Source organism: Xenopus laevis, chromosome 8S (genome assembly GCF_017654675.1).
Source record: "Xenopus laevis strain J_2021 chromosome 8S, Xenopus_laevis_v10.1, whole genome shotgun sequence".
Taxonomy (NCBI): Eukaryota; Metazoa; Chordata; class Amphibia; order Anura; family Pipidae; genus Xenopus; species Xenopus laevis.
The window spans coordinates 90,895,456-90,914,312 of NC_054386.1; the positions used below are offsets into that span (position 1 = coordinate 90,895,456).

An 18,857-nucleotide genomic window follows, 5' to 3' on the forward strand; every position below is an offset into this window, starting at 1 on the left:
CTGAATTTATCAGATCAGAACAAAGTCTTTATCTTTGAACAAAAATAAATCTTAAATATTATTTTAATTAAAAAACTTTTTTTTTCAAATCTAAACTCTTGAAACATTTGTAATTTTGTGACAAAAGTTCAAATAAATTCATTGTCAGCTTTGACAAATATACATATAAAACAGAACAGTTCCATGTGCACTCCGTGTATGCCCTGAAAATTACCTTCTCCTCAAAAAGACTATTTAGAGATGTCAAAAGTTCCATTATTCTGACATCTCCTTGTGATACTCCCTAAGATGTATTTAATGACAGCTCTGTCATTACACTGTGAAATTCTGCACTAGAGTTGCATAATAATTTCATTCTCTAGAGAGACTGTGTTAATATTAATCTGTAGTTAAGGAATTATAAGGGCAACAGCAACACAAATATGCATGATTGTTGCGCAATATATAGGGGCAGAAATAATGTATGTCAAGTAAATTTGTCAGATATTGGTCTGAAAAGGTTTAATGTTGAGCAAAACAATCCAGTAGATGTTATAGCCTCCATGTGGTGCTCAGTGAGCTGATTTTCAGCGTTCAAACTCAAATATTTACTGAAATTACATTTTTTTGCAAAAACTCACAAATAAGAATTAGAAAAATGTTAAAACTTGAATTTTGTATCTTTATTAAGCACACAAAACGTGATTGTAAGAATTTGGCATCCAAAAGCTTCCAGGCTCATTTAAGTCAATGGGAGTTGTCTTCAGCAAAATGTAAGTGATTTCATCAATTTTGTTATTTTTTTTTAAATTTTGTAGAGTAGAACACAAATTCATTATGTTCAAACTTTGTTTTGTTTTTATTCAATCAAGTTTCTTATATTTTTTAATAAAAAAGCACACATTTGAGTTTGGTAAGTTTTTCGAGTTTATCTTAATTAAAAAAAAAATGGGAAATGGGAAAATATAGCACTTTTTAATTTTTGTCCATTTTCCACTGAATTGGTACTTAAATGCTCAGTGAAGCATATTGATATTGGTTATTGGCTAATAATAAACTGGAGGCTTAGTTAATTTCCTATTAATCTGATGATGAAAACTGTTTAGTGACCACTTCCGCCAGCGGAAAAAGTTATGTTTGCTCTAAAAGATTATGACACCTTCAAGCTCTTCTTAAAAGTGGGCAATTAAAACTCAAAATGCAATAACAGTTTAAGAAAGAGTATAACATTGAAAAAATACGAATTTTCATTCTTATTTGTGCAAATTGTTTTGCTCATTATGACTTTTATTACATTCCCCCAGAAGTGTGTGTATGTATATATATATATATATATATATATATATATATATATATATATATATATATATATATATATATATATATATATATATATATATATATATATATAGTGATGGGCAAATTTCTCCCTTTTCACGGCGCTGAAAAATTTGCGAATTTCACGCAAAATTTGTGAAACGGCAAAAACTTCACAAAACTCTAATTTTGAGGCCCGCATAAATTCACGGCAATTTTGACGCCGGTGTTAAAGTAAATGGGTAAATAGTGTTGATGCACGGTGGTTTCGATGCAATCGACTTTCTTGCCGTGTGTCCACATTATTTTGACGCCGGCGAATTATTGCGGGAGTTTCACAAATTTCTTTTCGGGCGGCAAAATGTGGAAATTCGCGCAGTCGCGCCTGGCGAATTTATTTGCCCATCACTATATATTGACAACAATTGAAATGAAAAAAGTTTTTTGAAGGTAAATAGATAGGCTGTGCAAAATAAAAAATGTTTCTAATATAGTTAGTTAGCCAAAAATGTTATGTATAAAGGCTGGAGTGACTGGATGTCTAACATAATAGCCAGAACTTCCTGCTTTTCAGCTCTCTTGGTTTACACTGACTGGTTACCCTGGTTACCAGAGACTTGAGGGAGGGCCACATCGGTCATATCTAGTGATGGGTTAATTTATTCTGCAGGCGCGAATTTGCGGTGAATTTGCGCGATTCGGCGCCGGCGAATAAATTTGCGAAACGGCCGCGGTGGACGCCGGTGTTAAAAACGGGCGTCGGCGTCAAAAACGGGCGTCGGCATAAAAAAACGGGCATCGGCATCAAAAAAACAGACGCCGGCATCAAAAACAAGACGCCAGTGCAGTTTCGCGAATTTTTCGATGTTTTGCAAATTTCGCGGTAAATTCGCAAATTTTTCGGCAAAGCGAAACGGCACAAATTCGCCCATCACTAGTCATATCTGTTGCTTTTGAATCTGAGCTGAATGCTGAGGATCAAACTCACTGAACAGTTATGTCCCATGTGGTCCCTCTTCAAGTCGCTGACTAACTCAGAGTTAGAGAGCTGAAAAGCAGGAAGTAGTGTTCTGGCTATTATGTTAGACATCCAGTCACTCCAGCCTTTATACATTACATTTTTGGCTAACTAACTATATTAGAAACATTTTTTTTTTTTTGCACAGCCTATTTACCCAGTTTTTATTTTTACACTGAACTGTTCTTTTAAGTACACTTCTTTCTGTCCCTGGCGCTATAATAATACAATTAGACAAACATGATGATAAAATCATTTGAAAGGGTGAATGTTTGTTAATATATATTATTCAAACCCTTTTACTGTTGAGTAGTAATGTGAGTTTAAAAAGTTAAACAAAAATTTAAGGTCATCAGGTTAGACAACCCAGAAAAAATATCATAAATGGATTTTGTATGATTTAATTTTCATAATAAGATAAAATTTGTGCGATATTGGATGTAATATGTTTTATTTTATATTTCAAATTTGTATTGGCATCAATTAGCAGTACACAATAATGACACATTGTTTTTTCACTGTTTTTGACAACTTTGTGTTTATGCTCCTAACACAAATATATTCAATGACCAGAGGGACCTGTGGGTGCTGATGGATTACGTTTTCTTGTAGACACCTGAAAGTAGTTTTTGATAAATTGTGCAATTATCAATGAGAACACAAGCTGAACAATGGAAAGATTGTATCCAGACCATCAACTACAAATCTCTGCCTTATTCATTTTTCTGTTTTACAAATGTAATATTAAAGAAGGATTTATCAGTATTTCCCATGCCAGGAAATTTTTCCTCGGAATTGTTTTACTTTTGTACCAGCCTCATCATTTAGCTATTTCTCTTACTTAATGTTGCCCAGAGTACAAATCCCAGGCCAAATATTTAAAGCTACCAAAGCAATCACACAGCATGAGCCTGCACAATACACTAATAAATACAGCTCATTTACGTCTACATTGTGTCAGACATTTTCCGATGGGCCCTTTTTGGATCACAGAATGTTAAGGGAGTAATTTACTAAACTCCGAATGCAAAAATCACGGGAATTTTTTTCAGAAGTCATTAAACCCTGACGATGGAAAAGTTTGAATCAGAAAAGCTGGCATCTCAGACCTGTCAAGGTTGCATTTAAGTCGATGGGAGAAGTTGCAATGAATTTTTGATGTGCAATACCCCGAAGTTTTCAGGCAAAAATCGGAAAAAATCATGAAAATCAGATAAAACATCCAAAAAACATGAAAATCAGATTTTTTCCCGTAAAGCTCATTTTCAGGAAAATGTAATAATAAATAAGCGTAAAAAACCAGAGAGGATTTGATCGGAGTTTGTAGCAGAAAATATTGAGATAAATTCGGACTTTGATAAATAGCCTCCTAACTGTTTTCTACCTTTTCCAGGTTCTGCATGTGTTTCATATATTCCCAGCAACAAGAAATACAGGTATAGGATCTGTTTTGAGGAAGCCTGTTTTCCAGAAAGTTCCATATAAAAAGGTTATCTCCTATAGACTCCATTTTATCCAAAAAATCCAACTTTTAAAAAATGATTTCCTTTTTCAATGTAATAATAAAACAATACCTTGTATTTGATCAAAACAAACACATAATTAATTCTTATTGGAAAAAACCCAGATTATTGGATTTATTTAATGTTTACATGATTTTCTAGTAGACTTAGGGGAAGATTTATCAAGGGTCAAAGTGAATTTGAGAGAATTTTCGAAGTTAAAAAATTCAAAGTAATTTTTTGGATACTTTGACCATCGAATAGGATACTACGACTTCGATTCGAAGTAAAAAACGTTCGAATATTCGACCATTCGATAATAGAAGTACTGTCTCTTTAAAAAAACTCTGACTTCAATACTTCGCCAAATTAAACCTGCCAAATTGCTATGTTAGCCTATGGGGACCTTTTACAAACTTTTTCAAAGTCTTTACACATCGAATAAAAATCCTTCGATCGATTGCTGAAATCCTTCAAATCATTTGAATTTTTTTGATCGTAGGGTTGCCAAATTCGGTGAAAAAACTTTGAATTCGATATTCGAATTCGAAGTTTTTTAATTCGATGGTCGAATTTCTAAGCTTTTTGTACCCTTGATAAATCTGCCCCTTAAAGTATGACGATCCAAATTGTTTGGGCATCTGTGATGGGGTCAGGGAAATGACAGGAAAACTAGGGCACATTTGGAAGCAGCCACTGTGGTTGCTGTGATATCTCTATGAATAAAAAGTTTTCCATAGACTTCAGTGACATGGCATCTACCTGGCAAAAAAAGCAGTGGGCAAAACCAGGTTATATTTATCAGTTACATTTGAAAACAAACTTTTCAAACATGCGGATACCAAGGTTTTTCTCAATGAGAAGAAAAGGATTTAAGGCGCCAGTGGTGGACCCTTGATATCTGGGTCTCTGGTGGTCCCTTGGTGTCCCAAACCGACTGCGGGCTTTATTTATCAAAATCCGATTTTTTTTTTTTTTCAGATTATTTTAATTTAAAAAATCTGACCAAACTAGAATCCACAATTGTACCTTATTTATTATTAAAAAAGCATGATTTAATCAGATCGGGGGCAAACATGAAAAAATCTAGCAAAAATCTGAATTGAGCGATTTTTTTTCTGAATTGCTTGATTTTTTTCCGATTTTTACCCGAAAAGTCCAAAATAGTCAGATTTCTGGGCTAATTCCAGCACAGACCACAGAAACTTCCAAATAGGATAGGGACCGCTCCCATTGACTTTTATACAACCTTGGTCAGAGATGCTGGATTTTCAGAATCAGACTTTTTCCATCCTCGGGGTATAATAAATCTCAAAAAATTTAAAAAAAAATTTCCATTAAAAATTTGGGTTTTTTTGTTAAAAAACTAAAAATTTTTGAGATTTTTGGATTTGGACTCTGATAAATAACCCCCTGCATCTTTGAGTATCCAAGTCATATGAAAGGCATCACATTGCATTTGTTTTGTTGTCTCTTCACCTAAATGGTGCTTCACAACTGTTGTCCCAATTAGCCCTAGCAAGCAGCCATTGAAATTCCAAACTAGAGGTATAGTTGCACACTGAAAAAATGCGGACAAGTGTAGGAGGAAACTGGAGTTCTCATTTTGTGTGTGTGTATATATATATATATATATATATATATATATATATATATATATATATATATATATATATATATATATATATATATATATATATATATATATAATATATACAGTATCATATATATCATATATACAGTACAATTTTTTCATTTAAAAAATAGAAAAAAATTTTGAATAAAGTATTCCAGCAACTAAAACCACTTAACATTTATCCATTTTATATGAGCAAAGTGGTGCACTTCACCTACTTCCTATGAAGTACACTATTATACATTTTTTTTTTTATTCAGAACCTAAACAATTATGTGATTTCTTGCTTTTATTCATAGTATTAAAACAATTTAGATACATTTGTTGTGGGTATTTAATGAGTGAATCTTGCTGTATAAAAATGTTAAGATAGATAGATGGAGGATGGTAGCTTGTGAGAGAACATGGACAAAACCTAGCAATAAGTAGGCAAGGAACACAGCTTGCAATAAGTCTATCAACCAGGCAGCAGGCAGAATACTGATCACCTGATAAAATGGAATAATCTGATTGGTTGCTGTGCATTACTATACCTGGTGTAAACTTTGTTCTGTTAATTACACCTTTAGTCTGGCAAACTGGTCACTCTTGTAACTACATCAAAGGAAAACGATACCTCCGATATTAATACTTAAGCAACAGTTTAAATAATAATAAGTGGTTTATTAAAGAATCTTACCAAACTGGTATATATATTTAAGCAAATATTGTCTTTTTACATCTCTTGCCTTGAACCCCCATTTCATTATGGTCTGTGTGCTGCCTCAGAGATCACCTGACCAGAAATACTGCAGCTCTAACTGTAACAGGAAGAAGTGTAGGAGCAAAAGACATACTACTAGAAAAGTATATTACTATGAAAATTATTTATTTACATGAAGCAGGGTTTTACATATGAGCTGCTTTATGCAATATCTTTTTATAGAGACCTACATTATTTGGGGGGAGGGGTGTCGTTTATCATTTAACACGTATTACTCTCCCTTTAGTCTTATTATTATAATGAATTTAAGGTATCCAGCAATATTTCTTCACAATGCAGTTTATTAAGTAAATATAGTTGCATGTTGGAAAAATGCAGATAAATGTTATTTTTTTCCCAAAGGTCCTAACAAAGGCTTTGAGTTTGGAATGGATTGTGAATTAGCTTTGAACCCTCTGTTTCTGTTTAGCCTACATGAATTTGTTTGTGTATTATATTGTATGCTGCCTCAGAGATCACCTGACCAGAAATACTGCAGCTCTAACTGTAACAGGAAGAAGTGTAGGAGCAAAAGACAGAACTCTGTCTGTAAATTGGTTCATGTGATCTAACAAGTAAGGTTTGTTTGGTATGTTTGTGTGCACTGTGAATCCCAGGATCCCAGGGGGCGGCCCTTTTTTTTTAAAATGGCAATCTTCTATTTATGATCACCCAATGGCACATACTACTAGAAAAGTATATTACTATGAAAATTATTTATTTACATGAAGCAGGGTTTTACATATGAGCTGCTTTATGCAATATCTTTTTATAGAGACCTACATTATTTGGGGGGAGGGGTGTCGTTTATCATTTAACACGTATTACTCTCCCTTTAGTCTTATTATTATAATGAATTTAAGGTATCCAGCAATATTTCTTCACAATGCAGTTTATTAAGTAAATATAGTTGCATGTTGGAAAAATGCAGATAAATGTTATTTTTTTCCCAAAGGTCCTAACAAAGGCTTTGAGTTTGGAATGGATTGTGAATTAGCTTTGAACCCTCTGTTTCTGTTTAGCCTACATGAATTTGTTTGTGTATTATATTGTACGATGCATATGCAGCCAAGGCCGAGCTACTAATGAATTATGCAGCATAATTGCCTAGAGATGCTTATGGCATATTTTTCTGACTTTTAATCTAGTATGGGGATATCAATGACTTCAGGTTGTGTATAGGCATATTCAATTCTTTATGATGTCAAGATATAGGTGCACAGTGATGTGATCAAAGTCTTAAGATGATAAAAATTACAAAAAAAAAATCAAAGTTGAAAGTCCCTCTAGAATTATAACACTGGCTGAGCTTCTATAACACAGGGGTGCCATGCCAGCTTCTAAATGACCAATACAAATATTGTACCTTTTATCTGGAATGGTTGGGACCCAAATATAATTGTTTTGCCAGTTATGGATTCAAGCAGCTTAGTTACGTTCACATACAAGGTCCTGTTTTATTATGACTGAGAAAAAGGAAACGATTGTTAATTAGTGATGGCACGAATGCACTGCGAATTTCCGCGTTTTGGCGCCGGTGAATACATTTGCGAATCTCCCGCAAAAATTTGCCAGTGAAAATTCGCCACCATCAATTTCCGATTTTCACGATTTTTTCCAATTGCTCGTTTTTTTGGAAAACATTCGAATTGCTTGATTTTTCAGTGAACACGTTCGAATTTCCAGTTTTTTTTTGTGAAAACTTTCAAATTTCATGATTTTCATGAACTTTCTAATTTCACGTCTAACTTTTCGTCGTTTCGCGAATTTTGTGGGAAATTGGCAAGTTGTTGCAAGGACAAATTTGCCCATCACTATTGTTAATAATGAGAATTGTTTTTTTCTTTCTGATAGAGTCTTTGGGCGATGGCATTCCCGTAATTTAGAGCTTTCTGGATAACAGGTTTCTGGATAACATCCTATTGCTGTATATATAGAAAATAATATAGGAACATCAGTACCTGAAAGGGCAGTAGTAATAACTGTAGACAATCTCAATACACTATTGTTGTGTTTTGATAGCCAAGGATGAGTAGAGTATAACAGTGCTTTATTAGCAAGTTCATGCAGCCATTACACATCAACAGTAGCTTTACTCTAACACCCCAAGCTGAATAGAAAGTACTATGCATGCACAGCACAACTCATGTGCACAGTGACACCTACAGGCCATTTGTATAAACACCACAAATATGCATTAAAAAAATTACATTGTTGTAGAAAATGAGTCAGTGAACATGAGAATATTTCCGTGTGGTGCAGTAGACATGGGCTGGGTGTGTCTGGCTCACATTGCACTCCATTTAGCTTGATGGCAACAGTGGAAAAAAGGGTGTTATTATGTGTTAGTTTACTGTAATTTAATTGCAATATTTGATGCGATTAAATTACAACATAATAAAATACATAAACGTTGTTTTGCCTATTTTTTGGAAGCTTTATATTGAGAACCACACAAGAAACCCAGAAAGAAGCAATGTGAGTTTCTAGAAGACTGTGTACCTTTATGATTTATGACATTTGCTTTACAAAATCTCTGGCAGTTCGAATTGCCTCATAGGAGGACAAAATATACTAACAATACAAGCCAAGACATCGAAGCTTCAACCTTGTAAATGTCACAGTTTATAATAGAATTTGCGGGAAGGAATAGCTATTGATTATCCTGATAAACTGACAGCTTCAGTTTCTAAAGAACTCACATTTTAGTTGCTATGCATTACATTAAATACTTTATGCATCAGTCTAAATAGTATAACAAGTTACATGAGTAAAAACACTCAAACATTGTATAGGTATCAGATCCGTTATCTGGAAACCCATTACACCAAAAGCTCAGAATTCCTATTATTCAATTAATCCAGATTTTTTTTTTTAAATAATAAAACAGTACAGGTATGGGACCTGAATGCTGCTCATAATTTAGTCTACCGATTCTCCAAAAATGTAAAAAATGTCCAATTTTAAAAAAGCTCACATTTTGCCTAGGAATACTCCAATTGACTTCTGAATGAATATATTGAAGTTTTTAGATGCAAAATGTTTACATTTGAGGTTTTGTTGCCCATAATTAATCTCTAAAATTAGAGTTTTTTAGTTTTAGAATCGGAGCAAAAAAAATAAAAAAGAATCAAATTTGCATGTTCAATCAACCTATTAGTCCAGTAGTCTTCTGTTCTTCTGTTCAAGTTTCAGAACACACAATTTTCCATTCCTGCAGGAATGCCACAAGAGTTAAAAGTCTCTCTGTAATAAATATACCTGTCCCAGGTGGACTAGTGGGAAGGAGGGGACGCCGGCAAATGTTGATTTTGGAAGTCGGCGTCATGACATCATCAGGCGAGAAATTTGAAAATTTAAAGGGCTCTTTTCATTGAAATCATTGCCCAACGTAAATGTCTATTCCTATAGTTCCTGGGTGCAATTCTTTTGTGTTCCTGATCTGTTTTGACCTTGCCATGACACTGTCCAACCCTTGTCTGCTGCCTGTCCCGATTCCTGCCTGTATCTTGACCATTCTATCAGATTCCGCTTATCTGCCAATTTTGTGTACCGACCTAGCATGTGACCTTGAGTACGATCTCTGCCTTTAATTCTGTACTATGCTTCCTATTTTGGTATTGACCTGGCCTGTCTGTGGTTATGCTTCTATTCAACATTCCTATTTACACGTATGGTTCCCTTGCTTGCCCAGAACTCTCTCCCTTGTTCTCCTGCATTAAGACCTGTTGGCATCTGAGTAGCGGAGGACTCCACCCAAAGCCAAAGGCTGCTGCTACAGGCAGAAGAGCGGGCTTAGACTGGAACTTTGGAGCTAGTTCTGGGTTTGGGACTCCATACATTACACTCTCCTTGCCTCATGGGTAAAGCTGGCCATAGACGCAAAGATCCGATCGTACAAATCAATGTACGATGGGACTTTCCCATCTCCCAACCCACCATTAACCATTCAGATGAAAGTCTTACCATTCCGATCAAGTAAAGTGTACTGCCTCTGACAGCAATCGTACGATAGTTATGTCTGACAAAGCTGGTGACAGTCTCCCACTGAAAATCATACGATCGGCAATACATGCAGAGATATTATCAGCAGCCGACAGAAATTTTCTAATCTGTCCAATCAACCAATGACCAATCTCTGCCGAACGAAAAATGTCGGGACTCTCCACTAGGGATGTAGCGAACAGTTCGCCTAGGGATGTAGCGACCGTTCGCGTCCGCCTAATGTTCGCGAACGTTTGGGAACGTTCGCAATTTGAGTTCGCGAGCATTCGACCGCTAAAATCGAACGATTTCCATTCGTTCGAACGATTTCCATTCGTTCGAACGATTTCCATTCGTTCGAACGATTAAAATCCCTCGACCGTTCGATTCGAATGAAAATCCTTCGATCGAACGATGAAAATCCTTCAAACGTTCGAATCGAACGAAAAATCCTTCGAACGTTCGAATCGAACGATTTTGCGGGTGTTCGAAGCTCGCGAACGGTTCGCGAACCGTTCGCATTTTTTGCCGGTGTTCGCGAACGGCGTTCGCGAACACCAAAACGGCGGTTCGCTACATCCCTACTCTCCACACACGGTCCAAAAATCGTACAAATCCACAATTCGTACGATCGGATCATTGCGTTTATGGCCAGCTTAAAACCTGGCTAATTATACTATACCAGTGAAGTATGTTATTTCATTTTTAAAGGGAGCAGTCACCCCAAAAAATTATTCAAAATCCTATTTTATAACATTATTCATGCAAAATGATCTTTAATTACACTATATAAATTATTTAAATCTTGTTTCCTTCGGTCTGGGAATTCATAATTATAACAAGCAGGCAGGAGCCATTTTGTGGACACTGTTATTAAGGAAAGCCTTGCATCATCTCAGAATCTTGTTTGTGCAACAGAATGGGGGACCCAATGTCCATCCCCATGTCCTGGCTACACAATTAAACAGTGAAGAGAATGGGTGAATGTGTGGAGAGCAGTGACATGAATGGAATGGAAAAGTGAAAGTAATTGTCTGCCCCGCCTCTATGCCTAAGGCACAGAGGAGGGGCAGACAATATTTGATTGACAGCTGAGATTTTTAGATGAGCGTACAACAGCTATGAATGCTTTAATAAAAAGTTGAAATTGGATTTGATGTTTAATTTGAAAAGGACTTTTACTATACAGCTTTTTGTGTCTGGGGGACAGATAAGATAATTTTCTGAAATTCTTTTATTTTCAAAGTTTCATGTAAGGAGAAAGAAATAGCCAGCTTATTTTTTTATAGAAATGGATACCTAGGTTGTAGGCATGGCAGGGTTTAATTATATGTGAAGGATGTATTTAGCAGGCATATGAGCTGTTAACCTGCCATGTTTGCTAGACTATTTAAATTGGCACAGCAAAACTGTAAAAATCACCCAATCAATTTTAATTACATGCTCAGGCAGATAAAAAATGAATATACAGTAGGTCACAGACATTGTTCAGTGAGATCATGTAATGCTTTCACATGATCATTAAACCCTTCTTATTTGTCTGTTTTTCAGGGCTGAAATGAGATAGGCCTTCCTTATTCTCCTAGGAAACCTTGCTTATTCACGGAAACACATATTGGAAGGATTTTTATGTTCCACTGCATGTTGTACAGGGGGATCTTAGGAAGCAGTAAGTGACTTATTCATTCTAACTGTCATGCTCTCTAAGTGCTCAATCCTTCTCAATTTCTATGGCTCCATCAAACTTTGTCTGTCAGCCCGGCCAGCAACACTACTAAATAGAGTGGTGATATTTTATTTCAGCCAGGATGAATGTCTGCCTTTTGGCACAAATGTACATGTCCGTTCCTACAACACCTTAAAAACGAATATGACTTGGACTATTATAGATTATAGAAATCTGTATAAAAGTTGCCATCCCTTGCAGGTACTTAAGGAGTCTCCAGTACCCCAGACCAAAACAAAATGATATGCACTATTTATACACCTTTGAGTTATTGTGTTGAAACTAATTGGCAGATTTATCAGAGGTCAAAAATGCAAAATTTCATGTTTTAAACAAAAGAGCGTATTTTTTTTTTTCAATTAAAAAATCAACGGGCACATCCTTATTTGTCAGAATAAAAATATCTCTCTCTCCGCATACTGTACTCAATCATCCAGGTCATGGTATATCTATAGTAATAAGTCAAATCAACTGGACTTATTCTCTTCAAGAGAAAATAAAAATACAGCGAGTCCAGTTGATTTGACTTATTTCTATAGATATACTTCTCAGCTGATATTATGTTCAAGAAACTTCAGGGGATAACAATGATAAATACTTCCAAATAGAAAAGAATGGGAAAAGCCCCACAACATTTATCAAGGATGAAATATGGCTAAAAAGTTTATATTTTTTAATTTTATAATAATTCTATCAATCTAGCTATCTAGCACAGATAAAGGGGGCCAAAGTTCTTATTTGAACTTATGCTTAATTATTGAATACATTTTGGCAGAAGAGTAAGCTATTGCTAATGGAGAACCTGATCATTATTCTATTTCCTAATATTTTCTTTCAAGAAGCAATCATGTGTTTAATTGTTGAAAAAGAATAACATTTGTGAATAATAGAGTGTAGTTGTGGGAGCCACACTGAGCTGTGCTTGATTTTTTTGGATGCATTTCTAAATTTTCAGTTGTTCTAATGTTTTTAGTTTTGATAGTTCCATATAAGTAGGGATGTGATGCTGATTAGTAATACATTATTTTTTTTGGCAGACATAGATTTATGGTGACATTAGAGGGGGTTATTTATCAAAATCTGAAATTTCTTACTATTTTCTGAAAACCCCTTCGACCAAATCCAAGCTGACTCCCCCCCCCATGTGTCAATACATTTTCACAAAAATTGTGCAGAGAATATTGTGCAGGAAAAGACTCGATAAAATCATAAAAAATTGTTGGATTTGTTCTGAAAACTGAAACTTTTTCAGACTTGACGCCCGAAAGCCACAAAATATTTAGATAATTGAATGAAACCCAGTACAGATCAGGATATCTTCAAAATGTCAACGGGACATCTGCCATTGACTTCTACATGAATTCAGCAGTTGGAGTACTTTATTATTCAGCCTTTTAACACCATCAGGCCCCTTCAAAACTCCAACCAGAATAAATCGGACTGTAATAAATAACCCCAACATGTTTCACCATCGACAATTTTTTTCTGAAAAAAAAAACACTAAAAAATTTTGTGATGAGAAACTTGAAAAAAATGCAGATTGACTTTAATTCATTAGGAGTGGGAAAAACTTAAAAAAAGCAGCTTAATTGAACTTGACTTGTCAAACTTTGTTTACATATAACAGAATATACAACTTTTTCTGTAATACATGTAGGTTGCTTAAGACAAAGGGGCAAATTCACTAAGATTCGTAGCTGCGCCAGGCGCAACTTCGCCGCACTTCGCCACACTTCGCCAGCGCTCCGCAAATTCACTAAAATCGGAAGTTGCGCACAGGGGTAGCGTAAGGTTGCGAAGTTGTGCTAGCGTTGATTCGCGAAGCGAAGTTACGCTAGTGATGGTTAATTTGCATACGGCGCCAAATTCAAATTTCAATGGAGGAATACGTAGAATCACTACAAATGCCTGGGAAACCTTCAAAACATCAAATTTAATTTTTTTTTTGCCCTACACATGTGCCCACTGTATAGTTAAGTTGCCATGAGTTAGGAAATGTAGGGGGGAAGGAGGGGAGCCCCAAAAAATTTTTCGATCTTTTTCAGCCTATCACCCATAATATAGAAAAAACGCCAGCGTTTTTTGGGACTTAGAAAAATTTGACCTTTTTTGAAGCAATCCCTATCTACTCTATTGCGCTTCGCCTGGTCTGAGGTGGCGAAGGAAGTCTAGCGTAAAAGGTAGCGTTCAGTACACTGCACGCGTTAGTGAATTTGCGTAGTTACGTCCGTAGCAAAAATTCGCCAGGCGTAAGGGTGCAAAGTAACACTAGCGAATTTACGCCAGCGTTCGTTAGTGAATTTGCGAAGTAACGAAAATGCCCAACGCTATAAAATTGACGCTAGTGTTACGCGTTTCGGCGCTTAGTGAATTTGGGTCAAAAAGCATCTGCTGATGTCTTAGGACAGATATACTCATGTTTCTATGAAAAGCCATGTTTGTATATTGTTGCTGCTTGCAATCATCTGTTCAGTGATCTGTGGGTAACTTAATTTCACAAATGATATATTATGCCCGTTTGCTTTCACAAGACATCTCATTCCAACACTAAAGAGGATTACATTAGGATCCATGAAAATGAAAAACTCCATGAAAAATATCTTGAAATTGAGACATCATGGGAAGTGTCACATTTCTGCTCCAAGGCTGGAGTAAAAAGCAACAACCAAAGTGTGTAACTAGTGCAGGAGGAGAAACGCAATTGATGTCTCATTTGATGGATGGATAACACGCTGGCACACATTATTTTTTACATCCGAATGGCCACTACTTTTAGTGCAATCACATCATGTCTCAAAGAAAAAAACGTTTCAAGTAGGATAATAGTTTGTATATTTCTATTGCTTCAAAAACATTGGAATCTTTTCTCTGAATCTTGGAAAATGGATTTAGCTGTGCAGAATGTCATTAAACTGGTTGCCTGCAAACGTATAATAAATGTTACTTTTATATATGGCTAGCAGATTCTAGATGAAGATAACAGGCTCAAGGACAATGATTTCATATATTATTTATAGATGAAATGTAGGAAAAAAAAGATACAATAATTATTAAGAAATGTATAGTTATCCAGGTTAAAAAAACATCATTTTATTTTATTTTTGCTTTCAAAAAATGACTTCAACATCTAAAGGTGGCCATACACCTGCCAATAAAAGCAACCAATTCAGCAACTACAGACTGAGTAGGCAGCTTATTGGCCGTTATTAGAGGCGACCTGATATCTGACAGGTCTGAAAAAATCCCTTAGGCATGGACTGCATCAGTCCTTACCCAACGGGTGTCCATAGGCCCATGGTATGATCTAGTCAATGGACCAGATCCAATATATGGAAGATAATAAAACATATATTTATCAGAAAGGTCTAAAAGTCATGTTGGGGCAAGAATTGCATAAGTGCATTGATGTAGTTCTCACCCAATGAATCTCAATAGGCCCATAGTATGATCTGATCAGTGGCCCTGGGCCAACAATTGGATCAGCCCAATTTGGTCTCGAACATGGGTGGTCAAATCAGGAAGAAAGGCAGGGACCTCCTCCCTCTTGTGTCTATGATCACCGAACACTTTATTTTGCATGTAATTTAATATGTTGTATATATTTATGGTCTATTTTTGTATTCACAGTTTTTTCTATTTATGCCTTGTTTTAATGTACAGGCCTGCTTTATACAATGTAAAGTCTCTCTAACAAGTTTTATAGCTCCCTTTGTGGCATCCAAGGGAGCTTCCTTCAAACTGCTTAGAATCGCAAGATGTAAAATATCCTACCACCCCGGTTAGTCCACCACTCAGCGTTTCAGATTGGGTTGAAAAAAAAACCAAAGTCTATCAATTTCAACCCCTCCAAATGAAACCCAGCATCCATACACACACACACACACACTGACCCCTCCATACACTCACATAAATATATACTCATACATTAACTATAGACTTTATATTATGGATATTATGTCTGTCCAAGAAATCCTCCAAGCCACTCTTAAAGGCATTAACTGAATCAGCCATCACAACATCACCCGGCAGTGCATTCCACAACCTCACTGTCCTGACTGTGATGAACCCCCTACGTTGCTTCAAATGAAAGTTCTTTTCTTCTAGTCTGAAGGGGAGGCCTCTGGTACGGTGATTCTCTTTATGGGTAAAAAGGTCTCCTGTTATTTGTCTATAATGTCCTCTAATGTACTTGTAACGTGTAATCATGTCCCCTTGCTATCACCTTTTTTCTAGACAAAACAACCCCAACCTTGACAGTCTCCCCTCATAATTTAAGTCTTCCCTCCCTCTAACCAATTTAGTTGCACTTAGTCTCTGCACTCTCTCCAGCTCATTTATATCCCTCTTAAGGACTGGAGTCCAAAACTGAACTGCATACTCCAGATGAGGCCTCACCAGGGACCTATAAAGAGGCAAAATTATATTTTCATCCCTTGAGTTAATGCCCTTTTTATGCAAGACAGAACTTTATTTGCTTTAGTGGCCACAAAATGACTAATTACTGAGCATTTCATATATATATATATATATATACTGGTAATACAGGACAACCGCTGGATATGTTGGGGGCTATAAAAATTAATTTGCTGTGGGGCCCAGTAACATCTAGTTACGACACTGCTTGCAGTACCCCAGTAGCGGAGGGCTCCTCCTGAAACTGTTAAGAGTGGAAGCGTGAGCTTCGACTGAGACCTTGGGGTTTGTTCTGGGTTTGGGATACCAATCGTAACAGATTTACTTACATTTTAATATTTTTAAAATGTATTCATAATGTATGAATGTGTTTTCCTGGAGATGTTTGACCAGATAAGTGGAATACGATATATATTTATATCATTTATATCAGAATTCGAAATCCTTTCCTAAAATGCTAAATGACATTACTACTGAGCTAAAATATGAACAAAAATGCTTTATTTGGTGTTTCTTTTTTAATGCATAAACATTAGCAAGTGCATTGCTATAGGGTTGATGCTATTCCCATCAAGTACATTATAGTGGTTTCCATTCAGAGTTTGTGTTATATTTAGAGTTGATATCCTGTTGTGCGGAGGAGTGATATTGACATTCGGTGAAGAAGAAAATATAGGACATATCCTAATTAGCTGTTCTGTTCCCACAATCTGGTGCTTGTTTTGCATCCATCAAAGCCTCCAAACTTTCCCATACCCTGCATTCAGTACAAGAGAGAAGGATGAATAATACAACAGATGAAGGATTCTGCTAGTTCTGTAGACTGCATAGGGTAAGTCAGTTTCCAAGCCTCATAAACACAATGCCCCAGATTTTTTGTAATTTTTTCAGCACATTAATCTATTGTTTAAAGTGATTTTCTTCATACTGTCTGTCATATTCAGAAGAAAATAGAGATCCTTCTTATAAGAACATGAAGAAAAAAATGTGATTGATACTGCAAGTACACACAGCTGGGACAAACTGGCTCATCAGTTTCCATATGCCACCCCAGTTAAGTGGTGAATTATTATTACGTTTTTTCATCTAAATATATGTTGTGGCACGCAGCATTGTGTGCACTTTGTGTAAGTTCTATGACGCAGTGTGTGTAAGTTAGCTCCATCTGCTGAGCATTTCAAGTGAATAGGTTATGAATACAGATGAAACTGTAGTGGAGAAAAGGAAGAGCAATATTTTTAAATAGGGAAAGTATTTTCCCACAGAGGGACATGAAATCTTTTCATAACACATAAAGTGCCCTGTCTGTTTTTGCCCTTAAGAACATCCAATCAAAAGTTATTTTTTGTTTCTTTTTTTGCTTATCAGGATATATATCTATATTTTCATTATCTAGGCTTCATACATAGTGATGGGCGAATTTCACTTTGCGGAAAAATGTGCGAATTTCCAGTGAAATTCGCGAAACTGCAAAAAATTCTCAAAACAGCGCTGGCATCTCGTTTTTGATGCTGGCATCCGTTTTTGATGCCGGCATCTGTTTTTGATGCCGGCGTCAGTTTTTTCGCTGGCGAAAATGCACCGGTGTCCAAAAAAACGGATGCCGGTGTCCATTTGTTTTGACGCCGGCAAATTTTTGCTTCGGTTTCGCAAATTCGCCCATCACTATTCATACACACTGTTTCAGCACCTACTGTATATTATCATACAACTCAAGACACTCTTTCCTTGACCTCTAAACTGTTTGTGGCTCAGCAATCATCAACTCCCATGGTTCCAAAATATTCCCCTTGCTCTAAATCTTGACAAATATCCATAGGGGAAGTCATACATTTTACCAAAATGATGCTTATATAAATTGTATAAATTAATTACGGACTTTTTTTCATATTACCCAGCCTCATCATCTGATTAAAGTCATATTAGTAATAATAAAAAATGTGTGTTCTGGAGCAACATCTGCTATAAACATTTTTTTCCCATTCAAATAATATTAAGTAGCTGCTATTGACAAAGAGTATTATAAAATTCAGGAACACGGCAGTCAATATATGCCTATATGTCAGAATGATATTTATCGATTTCAGCTCAGCATTCAACACTGTTATACCGCAGCAACTGGAAAAGAAGCTGGAACTTCTAGGCAACTTCTGTAACTGGATCCTAGACTTTCTGACTGATAGACCCCAATACATCTCAATAGGGGATCACACCTCTGGGGTTCTAAAACTGAGCATACCCAAGGATGTGTGCTTAGCCCTCTTCTATACACCCTGCTGACACATGATTGCACTGCCCAGTACAATGCAAATCACATCATCAAGTTTGCAGATGATACAACAGTAGTAGGCCTGATTAGGAAAAATGATGAGTCTGCATACAGAGAAGAAGTCAGACTTTTGGCAGACTGGTGCCAGTTCAACAACCTGACTCTAAATGTTGATTAGACTAAAGAAATGGTTGTTGACTTTAGACAGAACTCTGCTGCTCACCTACCACTGTTCATCGATGGCTCCCCAGTTGAGATAGTCAACAGTGGG

The 18,857-nt window shown here is 36.1% G+C and overlaps 1 protein-coding gene across 2 annotated transcripts in view; it reads left to right on the forward strand.

Moving 5' to 3' along the window:
- The window catches only part of tmem121.S (transmembrane protein 121 S homeolog), a 169,496-nt gene that overhangs the window by 78,748 nt on the left and 71,891 nt on the right, over positions 1-18,857 (forward strand). Inside the window, exon 2 of one of the 2 annotated variants that reach the window (XM_041574386.1) lies at positions 11,730-11,847. The exons of the other annotated variant lie outside the window; for it this stretch is intronic. The gene's annotated coding sequence lies outside the window, so the exon portion shown is untranslated. The remainder of the gene's footprint in view (positions 1-11,729; positions 11,848-18,857) is intronic. 2 annotated transcript variants of the gene reach the window in all.